The sequence below is a fragment of the Alexandromys fortis genome, unplaced genomic scaffold (assembly GCF_014885135.2).
Source record: "Alexandromys fortis isolate MF-2015 unplaced genomic scaffold, M_Fortis_MF-2015_v1.1 scaffold_12, whole genome shotgun sequence".
NCBI lineage: Eukaryota > Metazoa > Chordata > Mammalia > Rodentia > Cricetidae > Alexandromys > Alexandromys fortis.
In genome coordinates this window covers 1,353,533-1,369,091 of record NW_026067937.1, presented here as the reverse complement: position 1 = coordinate 1,369,091, position 15,559 = coordinate 1,353,533, and the positions used below count along the sequence as shown (strand labels likewise).

The 15,559-nt window shown below is 36.5% G+C and overlaps 1 long non-coding RNA gene across 1 annotated transcript; it reads right to left on the bottom strand.

Moving 5' to 3' along the window:
* Positions 1-9,612: 9,612 nt before the first annotated feature.
* Positions 9,613-15,266, bottom strand: LOC126504563 (uncharacterized). Its single transcript, XR_007592641.1, has 2 exons — positions 14,089-15,266; positions 9,613-10,466 (listed from the first exon to the last, which is right to left on the bottom strand). It is a non-coding gene; the product is annotated as an uncharacterized lncRNA (long non-coding RNA).
* Positions 15,267-15,559: the final 293 nt, after the last annotated feature.

Sequence of the window (15,559 nt, the reverse complement as noted above, 5' to 3'; positions counted from 1 at the left end):
AATTTATGTCTCCCCAGTTTTATTTGGCAACAAGGTAAAACCCATGGACAAGGATGTCATACATCCAAAGAAAAAGCTATTATTTTTCTAAATTTTCATATTCTGAAACTGATTTCTAAATATTTTCATTATTTTTTGGTCAAAGAAATGTATTATTATTGTGGGTTGTGGTTAATGCGGGGGCATGTTGCTGTTTAAAATGCTGAGAACAATCAACTAAATGCTAGCAGACAAAGATAGGATATATTTAGCACTGTTTCAGATGAACACAGGGTTAAGAAAACATCACAAATGAGGATGCAGAAGGACTTTAAGAGCTAAAGGATGACTAGGAGAGTTCTGAAATACTGTACTTTGGGTAAACTATGGCTAATGTACACATCACATGAACTTATAGCAACTAGAGTTATCTGCACAAGACCTATACAAGATGAATCCAGTTAAAAATTCCAGCCTGGAGATGGGAGGGGCTCCCAAGGCCCCAAGCTTAACTGCAGAGTTTGGGGCAGTTAGTGACTGCCAGTGTGAAGAGTTGCTTTTCTTTGTAGGTTTGACCATTGGTTTGTCCCCTGATTCTGGCAAGAATGACTTCTCATACATATATGTATAGGCAATACTAATTGGGTTTGGGGTTTTAAAATATAGATCAATTTTACAAGGAAAAACATGATGTTAGAAGAGAGATTAATGGGAGGTTCTGAGAGGAGAGTGGAGTGTAAAAATGAAGGCTGGATATTATCAAGAAATACTGTAATATAACTGAAATTTTCCAAAAATAAACACGGAAAATGTTAGAGTAAAATAAAGATAATAATATAAAGATAATAAGGTGACTTCACACACCTGCTGCCATGATTTCCCTGCAGTGATGAACTGAATTCTCAAACTGCGTACCAAAATAAGCTTCCTTCCTTCAGGTGCATTCATCAGATTCTTCTTAATTTTTTTATACCAACAAGAAAATTTACTAATACAGGTATCACAGAGAAAAAGCCAGGACTAATACAATGTCCGTTACAAGAGGATTGTGCACACAGGGTTAGCCTAGAAGCTGCACTTTATTATTGCTTATTCTAAGCCATAGTACTGTGCTGCTTGTTAGGGATATCATTGAGACAGCCTTAGTCTATGGTTTGGGCTTACAGAAATAACTGTAAACCAAAGACAAGTCATAGTCACTATAAGATGCTCACAGGTCATAGTCACTATAAGATGTTCATGACATTCTAATCCCTGTTATAAATGCATAGGGATTATTGGAGAGTCTCAAGTCCATGATACACTAGCATAATTTTAACTAAAAACTTCCAACTCCTTTCATCTCCTGAATAGACTGATGTAATATTCTCCTGTAAAAAGCTTAATACATTAAGAAAAACACCTATTTTCATGTTGATGATTTTTTAACCTCAGTTTTTATTGTGGCACATAAATATTCTCCAAGAAAGGCATGTATAAACTTTTGTTGCTGCTGTTGATATTCTAAACATGAAATCATTGAGCTGGGCAGTGGTGGCACATGCCTTTATTCCAGCACTCAGGAGGCAGAGGCAGGTGGATCTCTGTGAGTTTGAGGCCAGCGCAGTCTAAAAGAACTAGTTCCAGTACAGTCTCCAAAGCTACAGAGAAACCCTGTCTTGAAAAACAAACCAAAGAAAATAATTTTGTTAGTTGTAATTCAGTCCAACCAAGATTTAAAATTTGGGAGTTAGGACGTACAACTCTTTATTAAGAATATCAAACAATTTTTAGATATGCTTTAAAATTATTATATTTATGCTCCATTATGTATTTTTGCTCCAAAGTGTCAGGGACAGGCCCTCTCCTACTGCTAGGAGTACCACAAATAGACCAAGCTATAAAACTCCACATATGTAGAGGACCTAGGTTGGTCCCATGAGAACTCCCTAGTTGTCATCCCAGTGTCTGTGAGGTCCCGTGAGCCAAGGCTATCTGTCTCTGTGGGTTTCCTTGAGATAACCTTGATCTCCCTAGCATGTAATTGATAAAGTTGTAGTCTTATGTTTTATGCTTTGAAATTACAACCAAATTAAGTTCACAGGTCTATCAGGCAGTTCTTGTGGTGAATCAATGAGAGAGTAGTAATAGCAGTAAATTCTGTGAAAAAATTTCTATGAAAAAGTAATGGAAAGTCTGCACCTTGGTAAATCAAATTGTAAATCTTATTAATTAAATAGTGTGCTTATATCAGGAATACAGAGCACAGAAACAACAACCACAAAAATCACAGAACCAAAGAGTATTATGGAGGTTCTAAATGCTCTATATTTTAATTATAAACTTCAGGGTAGACCTTATTGAACTCTCGATGCAAGATTTAACGTTTGAATTGTTCACTAAAAATGAAAGTTGATTCTAGTGTTTTGCTGGATGTATTAGCCCAAAATAGAGCACCATTTTAGAAGGAATTTTACTTATGTATTCATACACAGCCTAAAAATCTGAACTCTCAGCACCTTGCATGCAGAAGACTTCCTCTATCTCCTTGCTCAAGGAATTGTTCTTTCCTTATTTTAAGATCTTATAATAAGTTTGTCTCCAGCCATTGTCCTAAAAGGAGTTATGATTGTGGAAACACAGTTGAAATATCTGTCATTAGTAAGAGACTCATAAATAAAGCCAAACCTCACATTGCTTTAATAGGTGCAATGTAAAATCAGAAGAAACCTACTCTGGTATGATGGCAGTGCTCCTCTGTGTGAAGAGAAATTAGAGCATGTGTTTCAATAAATGACATCAACAGGAAACAGAGTGAATAGAAAGGTAACTCCCTCCTAGGGCTGATTGTATTCATATGAGGATATTTGACACATGTTGAGTTCAAATGTTAGCTCACTTAACTGAAAACTGCTTTATCATTTGACTTGGTTTGACAGAAGTTTGGAATTAATAGCAGCCATATTTAGAATGTAGATGAAGTGCTGAGAAGGGATTATCAAGTTCTATGTGAATACCTGTTCCCATAGAAGCTCCTGAAACCCTGCCTCGTTAAATTAGTGAAGAAAATGCCAGTGATAGATGTCCCATCACTCATGAGATGTGTTCTGACTGGTGGTCACTCACAATGAAAACAAGTCAGACCCAGCATCACACATGATGTATGATACTGTCAGTTCATTCTGTAATTCTCATGAGTCTCAGTGTTGCCTTCTGATATCATTTGATATCAGTGCTGACTCCTTAGAGTACAAGCCCCACTTACACTGTGGAGTAGATTCATCTGAGCTTGACAAGCAGCATGAAAGCTCAATTACTTAATCTTTTATTTTTAATACTCCTTTATCATCAGGGAATACATACAACTAGTAGAAATCTTCAAGTATATATAATGACTGAAACTAATATATTTGCTTTAGTATAGTTAAGGAAAAAGGCAAACCTCTCTGAAAAAGCAGATAGATTATCAAAATAAAAGCTGTGTCTCATAAAAACACCATTCTCATGTTCTTTCAAGAAAAGAGAGATTATTTGAGCAATAATATTGGTGGTAATAGAGATGTCTGTTTTGTCCATGATTGAAATCTAAACATCAGTTTTCTCTTGGTGAATTGTCTCTCCAGTGACTAACTTTCTAGAGATGTAAAAGGAGTTTTGCATAACAGAAGTAGCTTAGCAAATGAAAAACAAGTTGATTGAAGAGAACCAAAACCGATTAATAACGGCCATGAACGTAAGGGTACATCTTAATTGACCTGAACTTCAATTTCTTCAATTGCCAAAAGAACTTCATTTTTTTTAACAAAAACCATTATATAGAAACAAACAAGAATAAATTAAGACAATTTACACAAATCCAATAGTAAATATGAGGTTAAGGATAATGAGCAGCTACACCACCATCATTATTGTAATGAGCATTGAAGTTTGGCTCCACATCTAAGGAACATTTCCTTTTTCAATGCTGAAGATTGAACCAAGTACTTCATGCATAGTATGTGAGTACATTTATCAGTAAGCTGCCTATGCCCCCTATTCAAGAACCACAACCTAATGAACATAAATGTCTTTTAATTATTTCTGTATGATCCTTTAAAAATAAAATGTTAATGACAAGAATAATTGTAAAAAAAAAGGTAGAGATTACAAAATAAATGGTTATTATTAAAAGGACAGCACTAAGAACCCTGCTGGAGTGATAAGCTCAAAGCAAGTGGAATGTGAGCTATGTTCCACCTACCGCACTTTAATGCCACTAACAGGGCAAGGTGACTAATAACTGGCTTCAGGATGTGGCGAGACACAACTCAGATAAGATTCTATCAGGCTTTCCACATATTTTTTTCAGCTATCAAATAATTACACATAAACAAGTAGTGATCTTAGTTTTCAGGGAGGCATGGTATCTCTAATGGCCAATGAGCCTTTAACTCTGAAAACTTATTATAACAATCAGAAAGAATCAATCTTTATACCTATAGTAATACCATACTTATTTAATATTCTGTACACTCTACAGGCCAAGAGAGAAAGAAATTTGTTAATCAGGTATTAATTTTAAACATAAAAACTTTCATATAATGTTTGTATATTATTTAAGATAAATAAAATGATGCTTATATGTACTTATTGATATTTCTATAATACTTCAAAATTCTTTTTCTATACATGAAAATATCTCTGAAATAAGTTTTCTGAACTTCTTTCAGGAAATTAGCATGATAAATTATTCTCCATATATTCTAAAGTGATAATAAAATGATGTGGTTGTTGGCATGCCTCCCTCTATTAGGTTCTCCTGACCTTTCTTACAAAGGATACCGAGTTGTCTACAGTGGCAGTGTTAAGAAAGAACTGGAGAATGGTCTTTGAAGTAAGACTTGAATTTCAAAGAAATATAATTTTTTTTGGCTTCATGATATTGAACAGTTAGTTTCCTTAACCGTTTCTAAGATTTATCAAAGGCTATTAATACATACCCTACCAAATAACATTCTGAGTGCAACTAAAATGACCATTTTTTCAGAGTGTGTTGTGTGAGTGAACTTGTCTAGAATAAGATCTGATAGAAATATAAGAAATTCTTCTCAAAAGGATCCAAAGGCAGTAATATACCTGTTCTGATTTTTGCCTTGTGAAACCCTCTATGAATGGAAGATTTACTAATAGGCAAATTTCAAAATGATTCAATGGAAAGTTGTGTAGTAGCATTTCATTTGTATTTTTTTTATTTATTTATTAAAGATTTCTGTCTCTTCCCCACCACCCCCTCCCATATCCCTCCCCCTCCCCCAGTCAACTCCCCCTCTCTCATCAGCCCAAAGAGCAGGTTCCCTGCCCTGTGGGGAGTCCAAGGACCTCCCACCTCCTTCCAGGTCTAGTAAGGTGAGCATAAATAAAGCTTGCCTGAAAATCAGGAAAATAAAACAGCCACACTGGCCAGCCTTACATATCAGGCAGAAATGACACACACATTTAATCCCAGTTTTCTACGGCACAATAATTTGCCGTAGAAACCAGGCAGTAGTGGTGCATGCCCTCAATTGTAGTACTAGAGAGGATTATAAAGACAGAAGACAGCTGTCAGGCTCAATCTCATTCTGAGGTTTCCTGGAGGTAGGATCGCCATTTTCTGAATGCTTTGTTTTTATCTTCAAGTTGAACCCCAATATCTGTCTCTGAGTTTTTATTAATTGTGTTTCAAAGTTGAGTTATGCTTTTAATTAAAACAGGTGGGGTAAGTTTTCACTGAGGATGACTAAAATAAGACTGAGCAGTTTTATCTCTTGTGCAGTACCAAACTTTAGCTTCTTAGATGACCAGGTTTACAAATTAATTTGGCTAAGAAAAAAATCATACTACTAAATTACTTGAAGGCACCTCAACTTCTGAGTACTATTTATTTCAAGAAAAAAAATTCAAACAACCTTAAGTCCAACTGCCCAATAATCTAATGCATTTTAGGAATTAAAATCTCACTAGGAAGTCTAAGGACATTAAACCCTGATCAAGATTCTTTTTTGTTAGTCAACAACACTTAAAGTATAGACTAATGACTCAAGTGATTCAAATGTTAAGTACTTGCTTTGAATTTTGGATAAAAATTAATTTGCTCACATATGTTCATGTCACTTTGTCCATCAGTGCTTTCCAAGCTGCAGGTCTCAGTGACCCATTAATGAATAAATAATGAAAACAATTTACTGTGTCAAGAAGAGTGTTTTTAAATACAAATGGAAAATATCACAAAACTGAGTCATAAGAAGAAAGAATAAATTACTCTCTTAAAAATTATCTGATGTGGAATTTCCCTCTGTATGCTGTAAATACCATTGGTTAATAAAGAAACTGTCTTGAGCCTGCACAAGGAATAGAGGTAGGTGGGGAAAGCTAAACTGAATGCTGGAAGAAAGAAAGGCGGGGTTGGGGAGAAGCCATGTAGCCCCACCAGAGACAGATGGCAGAACTTTAGCCAGTAAGCCACAGCTATGTGGCCATACACAGATTAGTAGAAGTGGATTAAATTAATATGTAAGAGTTAGCCAAGAAGAAGCTAGAGCTAATGGGCCAAGCAGTGATATAATTAATACAGTTTCTGTGTGATTATTTCAGGGCTAAGTGTCTGGGAACTAACTAGCAGGCTCCTTTAACAATTATCTATTGGTTCTACATGCCTGTTTGAATGCATGCGTGTGTTCACACAGCCACACTTCAGCAATGTACTTCCCGCTGATTGAGGTATACTTGAAAAATAAATCTTTACAAGCAGTTTGAATACATTATATACACCAGAGAAATGTTACACTTCCATTCTCTTCTTTAAAAAAAAAAAAAAAACTTTTTAAGCTCAGGGAAGACTGATTCATTCTAAAAAACAACAAAAATGAAATCATTTCATATTCCTTCTTTCTTCCTTTCTTTCATATTTCATAATTCTTCATATTCATTGTTCTTTTTAAAACAGGAACAGTATTTCGAATTTGAAAGTGAAGGATTTAGAAGTTTGGTCTCTGTTTCACTCTTCCTAAGACAACAAAAACTCCTGTTTTCAAGGTAATGGATTTTTTAAAGGAGCTTTTCGAAAAGAAAAAGAGCACAGGTTAAAATGTATGTTATCCTCCTACCTGTTTAACACACAGTAGAAGCTTTATGCGTACAGGAATACCTGGAGGGATACATATAAAGCTGGATTCAAAGATCAGGAAAGTTGTAGATGTAAATCTAAACAAGGGGAGAGATTTGGAATATACGAAAGCAAACATAACTGTATTAGTGTGAACTGGGTAAGATGAATGAGTATCAGAATGAAAATACTTGGGTCAAGGAATGACATGGAAAATAAATGCAATAAAGTCAAGAAGGAACTCCCTCTTCCAAGTGTTTGTGTGTGTGTGTGTGTGTGTGTGTGTGTGTGTGTGTGTGTGTGTCCACAGACAGAGTCATCATATAGATGAGGTAGTTTTTCCTTTGACTATGTATAGTTAGAACCTTAATAGATACCAAAAAGCAGTTATTTGAATGAATCTATTAATAATGAGAAAAGGACTCTACTGAATATATTTTAATATAACTTACATGCCTATTGAACGCTTAAGCTATGAGGAAAGATAGTTTTTGTGAGAGAAAGCCTGTTGAATTAGATAATTTTGAAGACTAAGGTTGTGCCTTGAAATCACATCAATGCGTTAAGAAGCAACCTCATATCCAAAGCTAATGAAAAAATAATAGTAAGAGATAAAAAAGGGACAGACAAAAGTTTGTCTCATGAATTAATGAAGTGCGATTTCAAAGAAAAAAATATTTACATGTTACAAGGGTCATGTAATACAAATTTAAAAAATTTCAAATGACAGTACTGTTGAAATAGGAGCGGTGGGGCTGCGTCCCCGGCACCTGGCCGCCCGCATAGCTAGTTTATACCCAGAAATAATTACACGGAAACCGTATTCTTTCAAACACTGCCTGGCCCGGCTAGGTCCAGTTTCTTATTGGCTAGCTCTTACATATTGTTCTAACCCATTTCTAATATTCTGTGTAGCCCATGAGCTGGCTTACCAGAGAGGATCTTAACCTGCATCTGTCTGGAGTGGGAGCATCATGGCGACTCCTCCTCTAACCTTCTTTCTCCCAGAATTCTCTTCTGTATACTCCGCCTACCTAATTTTCTATCCAATAAAATGGGCCAAGGCAGTTTCTTTATTAGTAAGAAATCATTCCCACATCATTTCCCCTTTTTCCGTTTAAACAAAAAAGAAAGGCTTTAACTTTAGCATAGTAAAATTACATATAACAAAACAGTTATCAAGTAAGAATTACAGTTACAATATTTATATCTATTTTATCTCTTACCATAACTAAGGAAAACTATAACTATTCATTCTTCAACTCCATCAAAGACTCCAGAAGGATATAATATTACCTAAGTAAACAAGAAATAAGAAAACTCTAGAAATGACAGAGACATCTCGCTGCCTGGACAGTCACCCAAAGTTCTTTGGTACCGTTGGGGCATCCATCTTCGGCCTACAGGCCCATGGTATCCAGATACATTTCCATGAAGCAGGAAATTTCAAAGACAGTTCAGTCATTTTCTGCTGTGTCCTGCAGAATGTCTCGCAGACTCTTTCATGAATCAGGAACCCCGAAAGACCATCTCACCTTTAGGCAAGTTCAGCAGTCCTCTCTCTGAGGGTTCTCTGTGTCCAGTTTATGCAACAGTCCAGGCAAGAGCAGTTTCTTGCCCAAATGACTATCCAACTCCATAAGGATCCTCTTCGATGCCCATCTTCCTCTTGAAGTAGCTGGTGCTGCCAGGAGCAGACGTGTCTCCTTGTCATGAAAAGTCCTAAGTTATTAAAATATTTTAAATGCCATATTCTGCAGTCTTTGAAAGATATGAAGAATGCCTATCTAACTGAAATATATCTCTATATATCTAGAAAATCTAATTAACATGACTACAAGCTTAACTATTAGCGATGATTATCCATTAACAACCTATATTTCCTAATTATACATTACATTTTTAAATGAACTACACAATCACAATACCTTAATCAAGATCAAAAATACATATACATATAACAAAATTGACCTTAAAATCCATACCAATGCAAATTATTCATATCTATATCATATCCCCCTTTAAATGTAAAAGAACATTTATAAACAATATTTGGGAACATGGGCGTAGTTTTTTCTCTCCAAACTGCTTCCTGCTGAATAGGGGCGTCGTTAATTAGGTCGTTCATGATATAACCTGTGTGCTAGTTTCATCTCAGTTGGCAATTGAGCGAAGCAATTTTTTGAGGGTGTTCACAGCAACCTTTCAGGAGGGCGTGGTCTATCATACCAAATCGGAATAGATGCAATCCACAGGGTCTCATCCTCTGCAAAAACAAAAGAAGACCCTCTCCAAAGCATCATATCCTTAGACCCAAATTCTGAAATCATAATACCCTCATGAAATCCATTTTGGTTTAGCTTGGCAGCCCATATAATGAAATGTCTCTCTGTACTTAGCTCCTTCACAGTCAAAAATTTTAAAGAAAACACAATGTACATAATCCAGACTCTCTGTGAATTTTCCATTTTTACGTGGCTTATTTTTCTTTATTTCTCTTAATCTATAACTATCTGTACTTCTGTACTCTGTCTCTTTAAAGACTTTACCCTTTTTCTTTTTAAGACATTAACTTTATTCTTTATATTCTTTTTCTTCTCTTTCCCAAGCCTACGTACATTTATCCAACAGTGTCTGAATCTGTTTTATTGTGAATCTGTAATTTTTTTACTATCCAGGAGCACTTTGTTTTGCGCCTTTAAATCACTAAGCGCTTAAGAATCTAAGCTGTGACATTCCTAGGTCAAAAACAGGTACTGTATGCTGGCCCCGCCCAGTCCAACATGGCGGAGCCGCTCGTGCCTCTGATCCTTGCACATTGCACCATTAGCATGGCGGAGCTGCTTGTGCCTCTGAGCTGCGGCACACAATGTCCCCCTTTTAGGCACACAGCAGTCTAGTTGCCATCAAACAAATCGTAGCACTTTAATCCAAATGCTCCATTCATAAGCTCTGTCTCCCGCCGGAGCCAGACAGAGATCACAATGGCGGCACAGCCCAGAAAGCCGGCATTTTAAAACAGCCAGTTTTTTCCTGCTGCCGAGTCAGGACAATTTCTTTGCGGCACGCAACCCAGAAACAGCAAAAAGCTGTCTTAAATTCTCTCTCTCTCCTTTTTAAGCCCTCTCAGGTTTTTAAGTGGATTTAGCCCATCACGTCTGGGCGCCATCTGTTGAAATAGGAGCGGCAGGGCTGCGTCCCCGGCACCCGGCCGCCCGCATGGCTAGTTTATACCCAGAAATAATTACACGGAAACTGTATTCTTTCAAACACTGCCTGGCCCGGCTAGGTCCAGTTTCTTATTGGCTAGCTCTTACATATTGTTCTAACCCATTTCTAATATTCTGTGTAGCCCATGAGCTGGCTTACCAGAGAGGATCTTAACCTGCGTCTGTCTGGAGTGGGAGCATCATGGCGACTCACTCTCAGCTTCTTTTTCCCAGCATTCTCTTCTGTCTACTCCGCCTACCTAATTTTCTGTCCTATGAGGGCCGAGGCAGTTTCTTTATTATTAAGAAATCACTCCCACATCACAGTACATAATGCCAGTTTAGCAGCCTTAGTTTGTGACCACTGGAGACAGAATAAATGTGGGTACTGGTATATGCATGGTAAGAGTGCATATGTACGAGCCAAGTATAAAACCTGATTTTGAGGAATAAGTACATCTGCAGACAATGGACTCAAAAAGAAGGAGGTGGTATCTTGTATAAATTTACCCACATATATAAGTTGTGCAGGTAAGAAAACAAAATAGAATGTGAAATTTTGCATTACATGCTTGTTTTCAACATGCCAATGTCATTTAATATTCAAATTAAAATTTAAGCTTAGTAAATTTTGGTCTAAATCCTCTAATCCTTGTTTGCTTAGCCATTTTCACTTTATTACTAGTTAGCAGTAATGTCTTTCTACCTAATAATTATTTATCAATTAATTATTAGTTAAGTAATACAAATACATTTGAATTACTTCTTTTCTTTTCTCACATTTTATAGCCTTTGTAAGTTCCTGTTTCTTAGAGCAGAGGAGATGGATGACTTTGTCAAGAATTAACTTGTGTCACAAGTAGGAAGATATGAGTCTTATATCTAGCTGCCATGAAAAGGCCCAGGATGATTAAATAGGCTCATAATCTCTGGCAAGGCTGAAACAGGAGGATCCCTTGGACTTGATAGGCAGCAGCCTAGCCTAATTAGTGAGCACTAGGCCAATGAGATACTTTGTCTAAAATCCAAGGCAAATAGTACAAAAGTTAAAATTTAAGCTGTTCTCTGTTCTCTATATGTATGTATGTGCATACATGTATGTACCTGCACAAACACACAACCAAATAAAAAAAACCTCTGCATAATAGGGTATTACTACCATTGTTTTGAGTATTTTCTTCCATCTTCTTGTCATCTCTTTCCTGGTTTACTATGATAGATTCCAAAACTTCATCCACACAGTTGATGCATAATTCACAGTGCAAGAGTAAGACATAAAGTTGTATAATATCACTTACACGTCAAATAAGTTCATGAATTCCCATGTCTCATGTGCTAAAGTCAAAATAAGTATCACTCTAAATGGCCATGCTGGCTGCCTCTGCCTCTTTACTCATGTGACCTATCCCTAGATGCTCTCCCCTTAATCACCCAACTTCCATTATGCCCACTCTCTTACTCTCCAGAAGGCTCAGCCAGAAATCACCTCTGACCTTTCTCTACTCTCTCAATACAACTACAAAGGCAAAGCCTCAATTTCTTGCAAATCTTTGGACATACTTTTATACCTCATTTAAAAGAACAAAATCTTTGCCCAAGACTCATTGATAAATTGGAATGAGATAGTGCCTGGCAACAAGAAGTACTTATGAATGCTTAATTGTGGAATGGATCTGTGAATGAGTGAATTTAGCTTGTTTCCAGCTTTTGGAAGAATATTCTGAGATCTTGCTGCACCAAGTCATAAGATGTGCTTTGGATACATCTACGCTTCAAGTCAAATAAAAAATTAAAGTGAAGATGCCAAATATGGTTGTCATCTTGCAAAGTATCTTAAAATAATTATTGGAGAACAAAGGCTGTTTCTGTGGAAGAGAATATTCACAGGAAACACAGTAATATATATCCTGTTCTCCTGTCCCAGAAGACTATCTGACTCATCGTCATTCAAAGAAATCCACAGCTTCAAGGCAAATCACTTTGTGTTCTAGAATAAAGTTGTAGAACCCACACCATAGGATTCCGGTCACACTGGGAAGCTATTATTACATACCATATTTCATAACTTGAGTGCTTATTACATTATTTAGCTAGGTGGATGATTTGGGAGCTCAAATGTTTATGGGGTTTTGTCTGTTTTTTTCCTGCTTTATTGAAAACTTATTCAGAATGTCCTATGAATGGGGTGGGAAATAAATAAGTAAATGACTATAGAATAGGTGAACATATTAGAACATATCTGTGACATAAACAGACAACTATTAATGCTTATGTCAGAGGGCCAGAAAGATGGCTCAATAGTTAAGAGTCTAGCTGTGCTTTCAGAGCACCAATTTTTAGTTGCCAGAACCCATTCTTGGTGCCTCATAACTTCTTGTAATTCTAGCTCCAGAGGATCTGATGCCCTCTTTTGACTTCCATGGGCACCTGCACTCACATATGCTTATACATATACAAGCATTTAAGTAAATATTGCAAAGCAAATATTTGACTAAAAATAATTTTTATATTGAGATAAAAACTGAGAATATGGTAGCACTTTTATGGATGTCAGAACCACTATAAAATATCTGACTCTCTGTCTCTTCATTATGAGTCGGTCTGTTGATCCTGGAGGTAGAAGAGGAAGGATTTAGAAAACATTGAGAGATTTGTTATTTAGACATGAAGCTTATTAAGCAACACTGGGGTGAAAATTAAACCAGCATAAATATTTCCAATGCTTACTCTGATTATATATAGTAATTTCTTCATTCTGTCTTTAAGTTAGGATACAGATTCATGAATTAAATTATGGTATTTTCAAAGTTATATGCACATATAACATACTTGGGGTCTGTTTTCATCTGTCCTTTCCACATGTTTCTCCCCCTTCTTCATGCTCCTCCAGAGATGGTATTTTCTATCCTAAAGAGTACTCTTTTATTCTTCTATATTACATTTAATTTATTACAATTAGTTTCCATACTCTTGAAACCTCTCTGTCTTCTCTTTTTCTCCCTCTCATACTTGTATGACCTGCACATATTTGTGTTTGAGTATATCTAACATAAATTTCTGAATCTGGCTTATTTTATTTAGTGTGGCTATCTACATACCAGCCCTCTTTACTGCAAATACTTGTATTTCACTTTTATTCAAAACTAAAATAGTCCATTTTTATGAGCCACACTTCCATAGCCATATATTTATTGATAGATACCTAGGCTGGTTCTATTCTTAATTATTGTGAACTCTCTTTATGAAACTACAGTTACCCCGATACCCAAACCACACAAAGAGACAACTAAGAACAATGATGCAAAAATAGTAAAATACTAGCAAACTGAATCCAAGAACACATCAAAAAAGTCATCCACCATGATCAAGTAGACTTTATCCCAGAGATGAAGATTCAACATCCCAACCCAGGAATGGTTCAACATACGAAAATCTGTCAATGTAATCTACCATATAAACAAACTAAAAGAAACCTCTTTTTAAATAGTTGTTCAGGGTAGTCAAGTGACAACCATAACAATATAGACTAATAATATAGCCCTTAGGTGCCTCACAGACGTCCAAAGCAATCCCTTATTCCTGAGTGTTGAAATAGGAGCGACAGGGCTGCGTCCCCGGCACCCGGCCGCCCGCATGGCTAGCTTATACCCAGAAATAATTACACGGAAACTGTATTCTTTCAAACACTGCCTGGCCCGGATAGTTCCAGTTCCTTATGGCTAGCTCTTACATATTGTTCTAACCCATTTCTAATATTCTGTGTAGCCCACGAGCTGGCTTACCAGGGAGGATCTTAACCTGCGTCTGTCTGGAGCGGGAGAACCATGGCGACTCCTCACACAGCTTCTTTTTCCCAGCATTCTCCTCTGTCTACTCCGCCTACCTAATTTTCTATCCAATAAAATGGGCCAAGGCAGTTTCTTTATTAATAAGAAATCACTCCCACATCATTTCCCCTTTTTCTGTTTAAACAAAAAAGAAAGGCTTTAACTTTAACATAGTAAAATTACATATAACAAAACAGTTATCAAGTAAGAATTACAGTTACAATATTTATATCTATTTTATCTCTTATCATAACTAAGGAAAACTATAACTAACCATTCTTCAACTCCATCAAAGACTCCAGAAGGATATAATATTACCTATCAAACAAGAAATAAGAAAACTCTAGAAATGACAGAGACATCTCGCTGCCTGGACAGTCACCCAAAGTTCCTCTGTACCGTTGGGGCATCCATCTTCGGCCTACAGGCCCATAGTATCCAGCAGACATTCTCATCAAGCAAGAAATTCCAAAGACAGTTCAGTCACTTTTTGCTGTGTCCTGCAGAATGTCTCACAGACTCTTTCATGAAGCAGGAACCCCAAAAGGTCATCTCACCTTTAGGCAAGTTCAGCAGTCCTCTCTCTGCGGGTTCTCTGTGTCCAGTTTATGCAACAGTCCAGGCAAGAGCAGTTTCTTGCCCAAATGGCTATCAAACTCCATAAGGATTCTCTTCGATGCCCATCTTCCTCTTGAAATAGATTGGTGCTGCCAGGAGCAAATGTGTCTCATTGTCATGAAAAACCCTAAGTTATTAAAATATCTTAAATGCCATATTCTGCAGCCTTTGAAAGATATGAAGAATGCCTATCTAACTAAAATATCTCTCTATATATCTAGAAAATCTAACTAACATGACTACAAGCTTAAGTATTAGCGATGATTATCCATTAACAACCTATATTTCCTAATTATACATTACATTTTTAAATGAACTACACAATCACAATACCTTAATCAAGATCAAAAATACATATACATATAACAAAATTGACCATAAAATCCATACCAATGCAAATTATTCATATCTATATCATATCCCCCTTTAAATGTAAAAGAACATTTATAAACAATATTTGGGAACATGGGCGTAGTTTTTTCTCTACAAACTGCTTCCTGCTGAATAGGGGCGTCGTTAATTAGGTTGTTCATGATATAACCTGTATGCTAGTTTCATCTCAGTTGGCAATTGAGCGAAGCAATTTTTTGAGGGTATTCACAGCAACCTTTCAGGAGGGCGTGGTCTATCATACCAAATCGGAATAGATGCAATCCACAGGGTCTCATCCTCTGCAAAAACAAAAGAAGACCCTCTCCAAAGCATCATATCCTTAGACCCAAATTCTGAAATCATAATACCCTTATATCCATTTTGGTTTAGATTGGCAGCCCATGTAATGAAATGTCTCTCTGTACTTAGCTCCTTCACAGTCAAAAATTTTA